This window comes from Carassius gibelio, chromosome A23 (genome assembly GCF_023724105.1).
Source record: "Carassius gibelio isolate Cgi1373 ecotype wild population from Czech Republic chromosome A23, carGib1.2-hapl.c, whole genome shotgun sequence".
Taxonomy (NCBI): domain Eukaryota; kingdom Metazoa; phylum Chordata; class Actinopteri; order Cypriniformes; family Cyprinidae; genus Carassius; species Carassius gibelio.
The window spans coordinates 20,461,485-20,476,113 of NC_068393.1; the positions used below are offsets into that span (position 1 = coordinate 20,461,485).

The 14,629-nt window shown below is 36.5% G+C and overlaps 1 long non-coding RNA gene across 1 annotated transcript in view; it reads left to right on the top strand.

The window, feature by feature from the left end:
- Nucleotides 1-14,629, top strand: part of LOC127944957 (uncharacterized) — a 104,639-nt gene that overhangs the window by 17,603 nt on the left and 72,407 nt on the right. Inside the window, exon 3 of the long non-coding RNA XR_008150484.1 lies at nt 13,988-14,095. This is a non-coding gene — a long non-coding RNA (uncharacterized LOC127944957). The remainder of the gene's footprint in view (nt 1-13,987; nt 14,096-14,629) is intronic.

Sequence of the window (14,629 nt, forward strand, 5' to 3'; positions counted from 1 at the left end):
GCGTCGCTCGCGTTGCTTGCTCGCGTTTCTCGCGTTGACTATGTAACGGCCCTAAATTTTTAAACTTTTGCTGTTAACATCATTTGGGAGATCCATTTTGAGCTTTGATGACATTTAAAAAATGCGATCAGCTTTCAAATTTTTTGGTTGTGCAAGTTGTATTAAGCTCTACATGTAATCTTTTAGTTCCCCCCTCCCCCATTTGTATGAGATCTGATGGCCGGTTTGCTGGCTGCTAGTTAACAGCAGACCTTGCTCACACACACCCCGAGGTGAAGATTCAACCTGCCGACCACCCACTTCACCAGACGTCTCCCCAGGCATCAACACCACATGGCCATCGTCCAGCCAACATCTCCCCAGTGACGGGCCGCTGCTGCTAATGATGCCCCGTGTTTGGCAGTTCAGAGGCCTGTTTGATCAGGTATCAACCCTGCGCGTCAATGATCTCCACAGATATCGCCGCAGAGAGCAGAATGGAGGCTGAGGTTCAGAGGGATCTGTCATCAGATCAATCAGTCAACCAGTCGGTCTCTGGGACCGAGGGCCATCAAGGGCCAATGCCTTGCCTTTGGTCGCACTTTCTCCTGAAGCAATGGAAGGTTTTTTTTCTCTAATGAGGAAAGAGTTTGGTTTGTGGAATAAAATTGCAGAGGTGGTATTGATGTGTACAACCCATCTGGTCATCCATAAGATAAACTATAAGGCCAAAAGTATGTGGACACCTGAACCCCACACCTGCATATTCATCTTGAGTGTTACATTTTAAAACCATGGGCATTGCTAGAAAATCTGCTTAACCTGTTCCCTAGAATGTGGGTGTCCATAAACCTTCGGCCATGTCTTTTACCCAATCTAGAGTCTAATAAATTATAGGCCTAGGGCCCTTTTCAGTAAACATGCACATAATTTTTGTGCTTTACCTGTGGGCTTGCATTTGCAGATTAAACTAGGGCTGGAATACACTACATGACTTAATATTCGACATTAGGCATTGTACGGTTGTCGAATTTGTAAATTGTCACATACAAAAATTTGCCATCATACACTAAATGACTGAGGACTGCACACTATTAGACTTTAAAGTTGTTCCAAACAGAACAAACTCACGTAAAAATACACACATTGTTCGAGTGACAAATAAAAAACAACAAATGTTCCTAAATCAGATGAAAATATCAAATGTGTTTGACATCCTCCGACAGGAAGGACTAATAGTCTGAAGCTAAAAACAAATCGGCGTCAATGACTATCATACACTACACGATTTTCTATTTAATCTGCCTACAAAAATCTGCAGACTGGCTCTTACTTTCAGCAGCTAGCATCGACTCGTCCAGACGGTAAATCTGTGCAAATTTGTGTAGTGTATTCCAGCTTTAGAATTGAGTGAGATGAACACATGACTTTCATCCATTCCTTAAACGCCACCCATCTGGATTCCCTCACACTGGCTCTTGAGTTCCAGCGAATGAAGGGAAAGGGTGCGGAGAGATTCTGGACAACAGATCTGTCTGCTATTTTTACACCCGATACGATAATGTTGGGGAAACTGACAGACTACCAAATGATGTATTGCACAGTGACATCACTGAAGACAAGAAGACCTCTTCACACAGGAGGGCACAGGCTGCTAACATCAGGGATAATAGGGGCGCATAGAGCTGTGTGTGTCCCACACACATGGTATTTGGAACTCAGCAGCTTCTATCCCCACGGACAAGCAATCTGTGCTTGGCCGGGAATATCAGGCTTCGCGCCTTTCAGTCAGCTCACTTGAAGGATGTTGGCAGGGGATGCTCTCTTAACCCTTGAAATCCTTAATAATTAGCTTAATATTGTGCTAAGCAATACCCACGATGTGTGTGAATACTTGATTGCTATTCTTATTTTTCAGAAGACCCTTTGACTGGTGCATGCATTTATGTTTTTACTTGTGGAATAATGCGAGTACTTTCTATTCCTTTCTGTTGTGGCCCATTCACCAGTTACTTCGCATAAACTTTTGATACCATTCATCAGCCAGCATTGATTACTTCAGGTGCATAATGAGTATGGACTGCTTCACTCTCATTGGACTGCTCAGGAAAAAGGCAAGCTGGCATCCTCCATCTATGTCCCTTACTTGTTTTCATTTTGCCCGGGGGCTGCTTCCAGCGTCAGGGGCCTCTCTTTGCAATGTGACAGCTCCATCTCAAGGGGTCTGGATCCTCATGCAAAAACAGCGCATCAGAACAAATAAGGCTTTCGCCACTTATGAGAAAGCTTCGATCAGTACCACCCTTTAACGTCACGTCAATGCCAGAGCGCACGAGGCAATCTTCCACAGTCTTGCACGGCTCTCTGCCAGTCTTTCCTGCAATTCAGCATCATCTCTACGGGAGGCTCCTGCTTCTGTCATCCTATGCAACCACTGAGGAGGTAATTACAGATTTTGCAGCGTACAGAATTTCCGAAGACGGACACCTGCCTTAAAAAATTATGCTCTTCTGCGGTCGACATTCCCACCCCTGCTCCTCCCTCCACTTCCTCTATTCCAATCGGTGGAAAGATGGAGAAATTCTGCTTCTGCTGATCCCCTACCCAAATGCTGGCGGCAACAGGAGCCTCGCGTACATTAAACAAAAACTGTCAGCCTGGGCAACGTGTGGCACTGAAGCATTTATTCTGTCTCACACATCCTGGCACTTAGAATTATTTCCTCCATGCCTGATAACCAAATTACAATATGGCAGGTCTCCCCGGAGCCACGGGGATCGTTAGTGCCAGCTCACAACATACTTTCAACTGATGTGGCATTTCATGTACAGCTGCCAATCAAAGTCTACGGAAGGGAAAGATGCAAATGAGGGTGGGCCCGGCAGTGTTGCAATTACAGTTGTGTGTGTGTGCATACGAGCGAAGGTATAATCCCTCGTCTCTCCTGTAGATAGACAGCTGCAGTCTGAACGCAGTTCCCCAGAATCTCACTGTGCTAACTCTACTCTAAATGTGGGGTAAGCAAAATGGCAGGTGAAGGGAATTACTGTAGCGCTGCTGGATTATGAGCTGTCGTATGCTTCTCTCAGGTCTCTGAGTGAGCCGAAATCTCTATCCTGTGGAATAAAACCGTTCGCTGTGTGAATGGCATGAAGACAGCAGTTTAGTAAACTTGCGGCTCTTCAAAATAAAGGGGTGACACAGAGTCCCATCCTGTTTTGAGATGGAAAAAATCCTAATGTTGTGATGTCTTTGGCATAGCGTTTTTCCCTCTTAAACAGTAGAATGGTGATGGTGAAGGAGGCCTTGAGCTCAGCTGTTATAGCTATAATATTTGGTTTTAAATCATGACAAACTACATTCAAACTATAATAAATATAATATAAAATGGCCCTAATAAAATTAATTTGGAAAATTAAACCATATTTAAAAATTTATGAATATATGTTTGCACATTGTATATTTGTTTATATATTATGCAAATAATTATTAAATAAAGAGATATTTATTTTAAGTAAATTAAGCATATCCCTTCTTAATCAAAGTATTTCACACACAAAAAAACACTTTCTAGTTGTGAAGCGTTGAAATGTTCATAGTTATCTATGGTTACTGTACAAACTTTTATAAAAAAGGTATAAAATCTGACACTGGGGGTGTACCCTTTCAAAAGGTGTTCTTCTGTACCTTATTTACCCCCAAAGGGTGCATATTAATATCTTAAAGTTACATATTAGTACCTAATGTTACATATTAGTACCGTTTGACAGGGTACCACTGTACTAAGACAGAAATGTGAACTTGAGGATAACTGACTTTATACATCTACTAAAAATCTACTTTAAGTTGGTTAAAGGAAATTGCAAAAAAAAAAAAAAAAAAAAAATGTCTGAAACAATCCCTAGCATTTGAACAGATACCACTTGATTTGATATATCATAAAACGACATCCAGACAAGTATAGCAAAAGTGTCCAAATGCTTTTTAAGGCCACTGGTATTGTGATGTTTAACAAGCGTGGTTAGTTCCATCGAAGGCTTTTATTATCCAGCCAAATTGCAGGGTAAAGACATTGTTTTCACAGCACTGGACAGATCCACACTGAATCTGCTTAAACAAAAGGTCTGCAGAATTCAAGGCCCCTGTTATACACCTCTCTTAAGTGTTTATTAATGATTTGGCTGATTTGATTGTTTTCAGCCATTATTAAGATTGTCACACTCACAACATTTTTCAGGTGATTAATTGGCATAAAAATAATTATGGTGAATTATATGTCTCGTTTGTAAATTCAATGCCGTAAGAAGATCATTTATGCATTTGGAAAATGTAAAATATATTTCCTATAAATTATGTTTCCATTTTAATAAAGAAATAAATAAAAAAAATATATATTTTTTTTATTTATAAAACTGTAACATAATATGCATTATTCTGTTGAATATTAGTATATCATTGTTGGTAATTATACATTTTCTTTTGTTTTCTTAATTTAATGCAGCTTTTGAAGGTGGCCCAGTTAAACCATCAAGCTCATATTTCACAAGAACATTCTCAGTTTATGAAGGATTCAATTTTGCAATGACTGCACAACCAATGTGTGAGCCGCTTTAGCCACTACAGAATTCTGGGTAGCACTTTATTTTACAGTCCTGTTCCTTATGTACATACTATGTACTTATTATAGTAATTACAATAACTATGTTTTAACTAGGTACTTACCCTAAACCTAACCCTACCCCATGTAGTTACCTTGTATTACCAGAACTTTCTTAGAGAAGTACACTATAAGTACATGCACGTACACGTACTGTAAAATAAAGTGCAACCGAATTCTGTGTCTGAGTCTTTAGAAGCTTATAGGGTTTTATTTTGTAAGTTAAAGGGAATATGCATTTATGAATTTAATACATTTATGGATAGATATGCAAATACTTATTACCAAAAGGGACAATGGGTCATTTCATGCAAATAATGTATTAAAATACCCTCCAGCATCTCCACTATACCCAGTACAGGTTTACAGACAATCAGCAAGTGAGATTAAATGGCTGGGAAAATTCGCCATTACGGTTCTGGATGGTGATGACTGATGAGTGAATATGTGCACCAGGGGTTAATAGCACAATAAATCATCAGAAACATTTTCCAGGTTGCTTGAGTTTATCCCCCCACCTCCTTTTTGTTTCTTGATTTTGTCTTTATTCTTATTTGTGTTTTCTTTTTGTTTACTCAATGAAGGAGTACCCCCCACTTCTCTCTCAAAGTGATGCTTTTGTTGCATTCCAAGAGGTTGATAAATCAATCCATCAAAAAAAAAAAAAAAAATGTGCGGTGAAACTCAATCAAGAAAGGTCATGTCGCCAGGAAAAGAACAGATTAAATTAGCATTGAATTAGACATGGAAAGTGAGCTCTGTCAAAACCATCACCGAGCTCAGCACAATTAGAATATGTTAATTATGCATTTCATTAAGGGCCCAGGCGCTCTTTGAGTGTGAGATGAAATGTCACTGGTGTAGGCAGCCGAAAAATGGAAGATTGCCAGGCACAACTTTCTTTGTGCAATGTGTGACACCTTCATTAACATCAGGGATTGCTGCTCTGATTAGACTTTTGTATTAGTGGAAGCCTTAGGCCTTCAAATGCTTTGGGTTTTTAACACCCTGACTGCAAAGAGGACATTATCTATGGACACTTGAGTGAATTCACAAATCATAATATGACTTGTAGTTCCTGCACATTAATGGCTACAGGTCCATTATTTGGAATTGTTTTGTTTGGTGACACATGCTGTCATTTAAAGGCTTGATTTCAAGTACTGCACATTTAAACTATTGTGATGGACCAATCAGCTACCATGCATTAATAATAAACAGTAATGTTATATTTAAAAAAAAAAATACATTAATGTTAATTTCTACAGCTTGCAATTACAGAAATTAACATTTAGAAATATTTTAAAACTATTGTTAAAACAGACTATTTTTAAAACATCATTAGTCTTTTTTAATTTTATTTGTATGTATTTGTTAAATCAATTTGGTGTTGACATTGAGGTTGCAGTAAATGATTTAATGCATCTGTTATACAAACATTTTAGGAAGCTGCATATATGTAAGGATTCGTTATTTGTAGTTATTTTAGTCTGTTCATCTACTGTAGTTTCTCTTCAGGAACAGAATGGCGTTTAACACTTGAAATAGTTAACCCTGGTGTAAACTGAATCCTGGGTTATCTTGTTTGTTCATACTTTACCTGGGTTTAACCATTAATCCTGTATATAATATCACGTTTCACACTGTTAAAACCCTGGGTTAACGTTCTTATTTGCATATTTGCGGTCAGTCTCTTCGTTCTCGTATTATGTACTATTGAGTTATTGCTGAATGGAAATTTGGACTATAGAAGGTAAAGTAAGAACAAATATCGTTACTCTAATTCTCGTGTTTTTCCGTCAATCTCTTTCCGCGGGTAAAATAGATGTTTTTCGGCGGGGTTTCACAGATAAAATTCTTATTCCAGGGGCTAAATATCATGTTATTGTGGTAGTTTTACCCCGAAGACATGAAGAACACAACCCACACACGGAAATAGTATTATAGCAGCCCAAGTCCGCAGGAAAACCACAGACTTGTCTACAATCTCAATGCTCGTGTGGGTTGCCAGATTGGGGTCACGCAACAGGAACGGTTGCAACAAGCCTTGATGAGTTTATTTATCTGAGTTTTGATATGCCTCGTAGAGCATTTTTAGATGAAGGCTTTTAGGTCGGGGAGAATCTGAGATCTCTGATCCAGTTCTTTTGCTGGCTTCCAATGCTGTAAAACACTGTGTGTGACAATCATACAGAGCAAAAAAATAAATAAATAACCAGCCATCCTGACACTGAACACGTATTTCAAAGCACAGTAACTGGCTGTAGCATTGTTTTCCAGAGAAACAAGCATGAGAACATGTTTCCTAAATATCTGCAGACATGTTAAGGTGTTTTTATGCTTTAGTGCAGTCAAAATAATTATAAAGTAACTTAAAGGTGTTCTGAGAAGCTTATAGCATGTTGATATACTGATTTGGATGTTTGCTGGAAATTGCTAGGGAATTATTAGCATGTTCTGTGTAGCTGGCTGCTTACCAGCCCAAGTCAAAGTCTCTGTGATATATTCTGGTCTAGATATGGCTCAGGTGCCAGGCTCAAACAAGGAAGAAAACAAACTATTTTTTAATAGTCCAACAACTTTTGTTTTGTTTTTGTTTTGTCTAATATACATCTGTTGACCTTTTAAAAAGAGGCATTTTAGGTGTACGTATGATTTTTCTGTAAAAAAAAAAAAAAAGCAGACAAAATGATGGAGGCCCTAGCCGTGAAAAAATTGGGTCTCTATCCTTCATAATAAAATGGCAGAGATGCAGAGAGAGAGAGAGAGTCATAACAGAGAGTGATAATGAAAAAAAAAAGTGGGAACTGAGCACAAATGGTCTGGCATTCTGGATGACTTACACTGAAGATCAGTCAAACTTTTAAAAACTTCATTAAAGCAAAATGAAAGTGCTCCCTGGCACTCTAAAATTGAATAGAAGTTGCTTGGGAATGGGAGCAGCCTGCCAATTACGGCTTTCACAGCCTTTTTTCAGGGTTTAGATGACTGTCTTGAGTTCACACTGAAGCAAATAAGAGCGTGCGTTTGTTCGTTCCTCACCCACCACATTTAAGCTGATGTTCATAACGCTGCACGATCACTGGCTGTTAATCTTATTCCTGTAAAGATCCAGAAAGCTGGTAATATCACTTCAAGGCATCTCTGAGAAGGAACGCTTTATTTAAAAATATCTAATTCCTTGTTTTGCGTTGGTTTAAGAGTGTTGGATGTCTCTTATCTGCTTTGTTCATGTATCTTAATATCACATTTCTGTCTATTTGTGCCAAGCGGCAATGCGTTGTCTTTTCTTAAGCATGTGATAAATGATAAATTATTCTAGAGATAACTTAGTTTGCAAAAGGTGGTGTTATGTTATGAGTCTTAGGAATGCTAAATTGTAGTCCATAGCATTTGTTCCTCTAACTACAGTTAGCAGAATCGAGGTAGCATTGTGAAATATTATTACAATTTCAAACAACTTTTCTGTTTGAATGTAATTTAAAATTTAATTTATTCCTTTGATGGTAAAGCTGAATTTTCAGCATCATTACTCTTTGTCATTTGATCAGTGTCACAGTGATCTTCAGAAATCATTCCAATATGCTGATTTGCTCAAGAAATGTTTCTTTGTATTATCAATGTTTAAATCAGTTTTACTGCTTAATGTTTTTTGTGGAAAATATTTTAGATTTATTTATTTATTTAATTTTTCTTTGATGAAAAGAGTTCAAAAGAAGATCATTTATTTGAAATATATGTATATTTTTTTTGTAACGTGAAAGTCTGTAAAAGTCTCTTTTTATAAAATGTAATGTGTCCTTGCTGGATAACTGTATCAAAATATACATTATTTGTCCAAATATGATGGTTACTCATAGCTTACACATGCAAAATAGCAGCAGCCATCCATCAAAATAAATGCAAAAATGTGTATGTTTGTCAAAAGTCATGTCGGAAAGCTTGTATTTATTGATTGTACATAAATGCCACCGCAAAGTTATGATTACAAGTGAATCTTTTCTGATTGCATGTAATCTGGATTATATGATTGCAAAAAATACTACTAATAATTATAGTACTTATAGTTAAATTGTATTACATTTTAAAATACTAGTAATCAGACTACAGTTACTTTTCCATTGATTACATGGTTACATACAATTCACATGACATACAGGCAAACAGGTATAGTATTTCATATTTTTTTAAATTGTTTTATTTGATTATTGTAATTTAAAAAAGGGTTCTCTTAAAAAGAAATTTTAATTTTAATTCATTATTCAATTTTCAATAAATTTCCGAACCCCCTGCAATTCCTTCACGAACCCCAGTTTGAGAAACTTTGACATAATATAACATTTAATGTACTTCGTGTTAATAACAACAACAAATGTAATATATTTTCTTTCTCTTTATAATTTTAGATCAATATCATTCAAGATTGTCCTATTTAATTGAATGTGATCAACAAGTAAGGTCAAAATTAATCTAAAAGTATTCTGATTATATCACAGGAAATGTGTAATATAATGGATAACGTTACTACCTTAAATTTGTGTCATGTATAATTCAGAATCAGTATCAGACTACAATTGTAACGGCAAAAAATTACTTCGATTTTAACGGTAAAAAAACTTTGAAAATTCTACAGTACAAATCTGTTAAATGGTTAACGTTAATTTACAAATAAAGAATAAATTTACAGGGAAAACCCGTAAACTGACATTCCCAGAATTCTCTGCACTGCGTTTCAAATTTTGTTTGAATTTGATGTTTATTCTATGAAATAACTGTTTCTTCTTATTTGTTTTTTTTTTCTTATCTTTTATGTTTATTAGGGTTGTATGTTACATATAATGTTGTTAAATTAATGTCAATTAATGTTAATTTCATTTTAATGAGTCTCACCATGATGGTGTTTAGCGGTTGTGTAAATGAGACCGTTGGTGTTTAGCGGTTGTGTAAATGACACCGTGCACCTTCTAAGTAACTTATTATTTAAAAGCTGCTTGTGATGGGCTTTGTTTCATCATGTGACTTTCTCATCACCACCTGCTTTTCGGTGGTTAACAGTGTAATACAAAGGTACAAAGCAGATTTCAGTACTTCAGTAGGTTAATATAAAATTATGGTATTAAACTTTAAATTTAAGGTAAAACCGTTAAACCTAAAAGAGTGTTACCGTATTTTTTACGGTATAATTCTGGCAACCACAGATGCCGTTTTTTTTTTACCATATATTTTACAGATTTTTTTTTTTTTTTTTTACAGTGATAATCTACCCAGCACTGACTGTAGTATTACCTTGGTACTTGTTCAAAAACATGGTAATATATGTTATATATCATGACTTTTAATGATATATCTGAATACCATACTCTATAAATTTCTTTTTAAATTGTTTCCCGCCTGACTGTAGTTGACCTGGAAGAGAAAACTAACCCAAGCATTGAAAACATGTACCAGGCTTGCATTATGAGCTCTGCTCTGACACATTTAGTAGTGCAACAGTGTGTGAATCAGTAGCTAGCGTGTGCGTTAACCTAAACGTGTGCTGGATTAGGCTATTTTTGTTCCCTTAGCATTAACGTAAGAACTGACCCTCATGATGTCAGACCGACTTTTCATCATGAAGATCAATGCTTTGTTTTCCCTCCAAAAACGAAGCCATTATTTTGAGATCTACGTAAAACATCATAAGAATCCCTGTAAAAGATTTGCACATCTGACCATGATAAATATCAGGCAAATGCAGTGCTGTACAATAATCTAAATACATCTACAGGAAACAGCCAATCGGAGGAGAAATATGGAGGTCTGTCTCTGCTGTAAATATATTCGGTGGCCCGAGGATGAACTCAGAGGCCATGTGATGTATGATTTACACACAAAAGACCACTGACTCCTCACAATGATGTATCTCTGCCTCCGTCTGGTCAGACCCAGTCCTGACATATAATCTTTCTCCTTAAACGCTGATATAGAGATAGATAACAGAGTGTTCTATTGATTCCACTGTCAGCTCAGGCCCGACTGCTATTTTAAACACTAACTTATGCTCCCTGTGTCATGTTTATTCAAAGGACAGTCTCTGCTGTGTCTTATTGTCCAATCACATACTCTTTGGCTAACAGCTTAAGTCAACATGAAATCTAATTTGAACGTATTTAATTTCCTAGTACATGTACTGGTCTTAATATGAATGATTCATCAGTGCACATTATGGCAGTTTATAAAAGATTACGACAATAAAAGAAAATAGCAATTAATCAAAAAATTAATTAATATATGTTAGGAGTAGTTTGACATTATTCCACAGTACTGAAATTCATGCAATATGTTTTTTTTGTTTTATTTACTCCATGGTCCTTCCAAGACATGTCCAAAACACCATGGTAGTACCGTAGTACATGTCCAAAAACAATGGCCGTACCATGGAGCTTATTTTAATAATTGAGACCACAGTATTTACATGGTACTTCAGTGTGCTTCAAAAAACTATATGTGCAAATATGATAACTGTATAGTTTGATGTCCAAACAACCATGTCAGTACCATGGTACTTTTTTTGAAAGTGACCCCATGGTATTTACATGGTACTATTATGGTGCTTCATATCATATCATTGTATTACCACAGTAAATGTCCTCAAAAATGGTAAGACCGTGGTACTTTTTATATATCATGGTTCTATTTGATTACCATATGTATATACCATGGTTTTTTCATGATACTTTGAGGTGCTTCAAAGCACACTGTGGTAATACCATGTGGCATCTAATAAAAAAATATGGTAATACCACAGTACTTTGTTTTATGTCATGTCTCTAAATGATTAACAAAAATGTATACAATGGTATTTGCATGATACTTTCAGGTGCTTCAAAGTGTACAGTGGTTTTACTTGGTAATATCATGGTACTTTGTTATGACTATGATAAATAAATGATACCTGGAATAGTAACATGGTATTTGCATGCACCTCAAAGAATACTATGAATACCTGTCCAATAATCTGGTAATAGCATGGTACTTTGGTAAATACCAAAGTACATCATACCATATGTGTACATCATATCATATCACACACACACACACACACATATAAATATTATGACAATAGTTTTCAATACTTTCTCAAAATCAGATCAGAGCATACCTTGGCATTGCTTTGGAGCTCATCCAAACAACATGGTAATCCAAATAAATTATGGTCTAAAATTATTACCATATGCATATATCATGGTATTAGCATAGAACTCCAAAGTACATAAAAGCATGCCATTGAATTACCATGAAACTTGTCCAAAAACATGGTAATACCATATCATGTGTGCAGTTACAGTTATAATGATCATGATTATTATTATGGCTGCCTTCTAAAAATCATTTCCATCATCATCCTCACTCGCTAGCGCGAGTCTTACTTCGCTGTCATAGAGTGTGAAGATTTAGCAAGCAATTTATCTCGAGCTTCATGTTTATTCAGTTCAAGTGTTTCAATATTAATACAGTTAATCTAATATCTAACATGTCCACCTTAATTACAACCTTTCTTCTTGTGAACCCTGATCTGCTACAGTTTGAGCAAAGAGCAATGATTAAAGGAATCCTGCACCTCATTTGCACATTGACTCTGTAGGGTGCACACGAAGTGGGCCGCGTACTGAATCAAAATTACGTGACAGAAAGTGGGTGAAAAGGAGAGAGTTTCAATTCGCAGAGTATCTTATTGTGTCTGTAGATACGTCAATCCTGTACTGCGATCAGCAGTTTTTTGTGACATTCAGCCAAGTATGGTGACCCATACTCAGAATTTGTGCTCTGCTTTTAACCCATCCAAAGTGCACACATACACACACACACTGTGAACACACACATGGGGATCTGAAAGCACTTGTGTCACAAACTAGCAACTTGGTCAGGTTTATTTTTCATGATGCTTTTCCAGCTGATCAAAGCTAACAGCTTGCCCGTACCATCACATACAGTATATTCTGACTCCTTATGAAATAGTTTTTAAGCATTTACACCATTTTGAGCTTCCTAAATGTCTTAATTCCCATTATTCATAGCCTGATGGCTTCAAAAACACTCTGAACATCTTAGATTTACCACACCGACAGAGCATAGAGGTTCTTTTTATAAAAAAGTACCAATAAATCCACTGCAAAATCAAATTAACCACATAAGTATGCGTGCATCACGCAGACAGAACTTGGCAAAATTGACGTCAGCTCACATTTACAAATCCTCTGTCAGTCTGTCATTAGACATGCTATAAAATAGTGATAAGTGCACGCTTCTCGCTCGCTTTAGTGTGCTGCTCTCTGATGTTGATGTGTTGTAATGGGCCAAATGTGCATTGAAATTTGCCTGCTTGAATAAACAGAAAACATTCTCTCTCTGCCTTTCTTTGTACTTTCCTGATGACTATATGTTCTCTGGATCAACACTGACTCAAAAGGAGCATAAAAGGGTTAAGGATCTTGCAATGGTAACGTGGGTGCTATTCGATTAGAAGGTTTCAGGATTCATGAGATGTCGAGGCCATAAAAAGCACCTCGTTTCTCTAAGGAGGTGAATTAGAATGAGATACAATCAACAATACAAGCATATAACATACTAATTTAACTTTTTTTCTGAAGTAACACTGTTTAACAGGGACACAAGCACAGGCGTGTTTATTTTGCAGCCTTTAAACTCACTCATTTGATGCCATGTAAAGAGAGAACTTTTTCTAAAAAGTACCTGCATTTGATTTGGTTTCTATTGCATTTCCATTTTGCACTTTTTATCAGTGGGTTGACAAATCTCGGTTTTAGGTTTGCAGAAATCTTTGCTGTTCCTCTCATTTGTCTTGTTTGCTGTATCTGGGTGTGGATGAACAGAGATTAAATGAATCATTGTCAGTTGATATGACCACATGTGTGGGAGAAGTCTGTTTTTACATGTACGTGATGTTAACACCTCGGCAGATGTTGACTTGGGTGACAGATGAAAGCTCAGCTCTTTTCTGTGAACTAAGAGATCTTCAGAATCACAAACAGTGATGTCGATCAGCTATCTTTCTTTCTTTCTTCCTCCTACATAAGCTGAAATGTGAGGTCAAAGTTGAACTAAACCCTGTTTTATCATGTAAACATCGACAGCATTTGTGGCAGATGTCAGAAAATGATGCTCAGTCATGGAAGAAAAAAAAAAAATCTTTTTCCACATTTCCTAGAAGCAAACCAGGCCATTTTTCCAGAGGATTTAAAAGCACAAATGTGAAACTTGTGTTTTTAAGGACTTAAACTATAAGAATTGTTTAGTAAAAACCTATGATGCTGAAGTTGTTTCTGTTTTCTTTTTTGATCATTTTTCTAGGCAGATGAACTTGTGGTTGTGTGTTTCTGCCGTATATGAAGTTTTACTGGTGTCACATGGACGCTGAGAAGAAAAGATCAGATACAATTACACCAAGAAGGTTAGCAGGTAATTCTGTCACACTACTCTCATGTTAACACTTTACATTTTTTTTAGTCTGGGAATATCCAGTGCAATAGATACTGGAAAACAAGCTACATGTCTAGTTTCAACAATACTTATTGTTCATATATTACCCTTTAAATATAATAAGCATCTATATGCAAAGTGACTTGGACAATTTGGACATGGTGCCACATTTAGATCCCCATGTCAATGGGACTGAACCATATAGGGCCTAATAATATATATAATACTTCTTGAGTTACAGTCACGCAAACTTTGGAAAATGAATATTTATGGCACACAGACAGGTATGTTCTATTTCAATTGTTTTGATAGAGGGAAACAAGATATATTTCTAGTTTCAATATTATTTGTTTCTTTGATATTCTCTAAACACAATAAGCGTCAGCGGTTTGCAAAGTGACCCACATTGGGTTTTTGACCCCTGAAAATGTGTAATATTGAATTATTTACTCTTGGAGCAATATTGAGATCCCAGTATCTCTGGTAGTGAACCATACAAGGCCAAGATAGCAA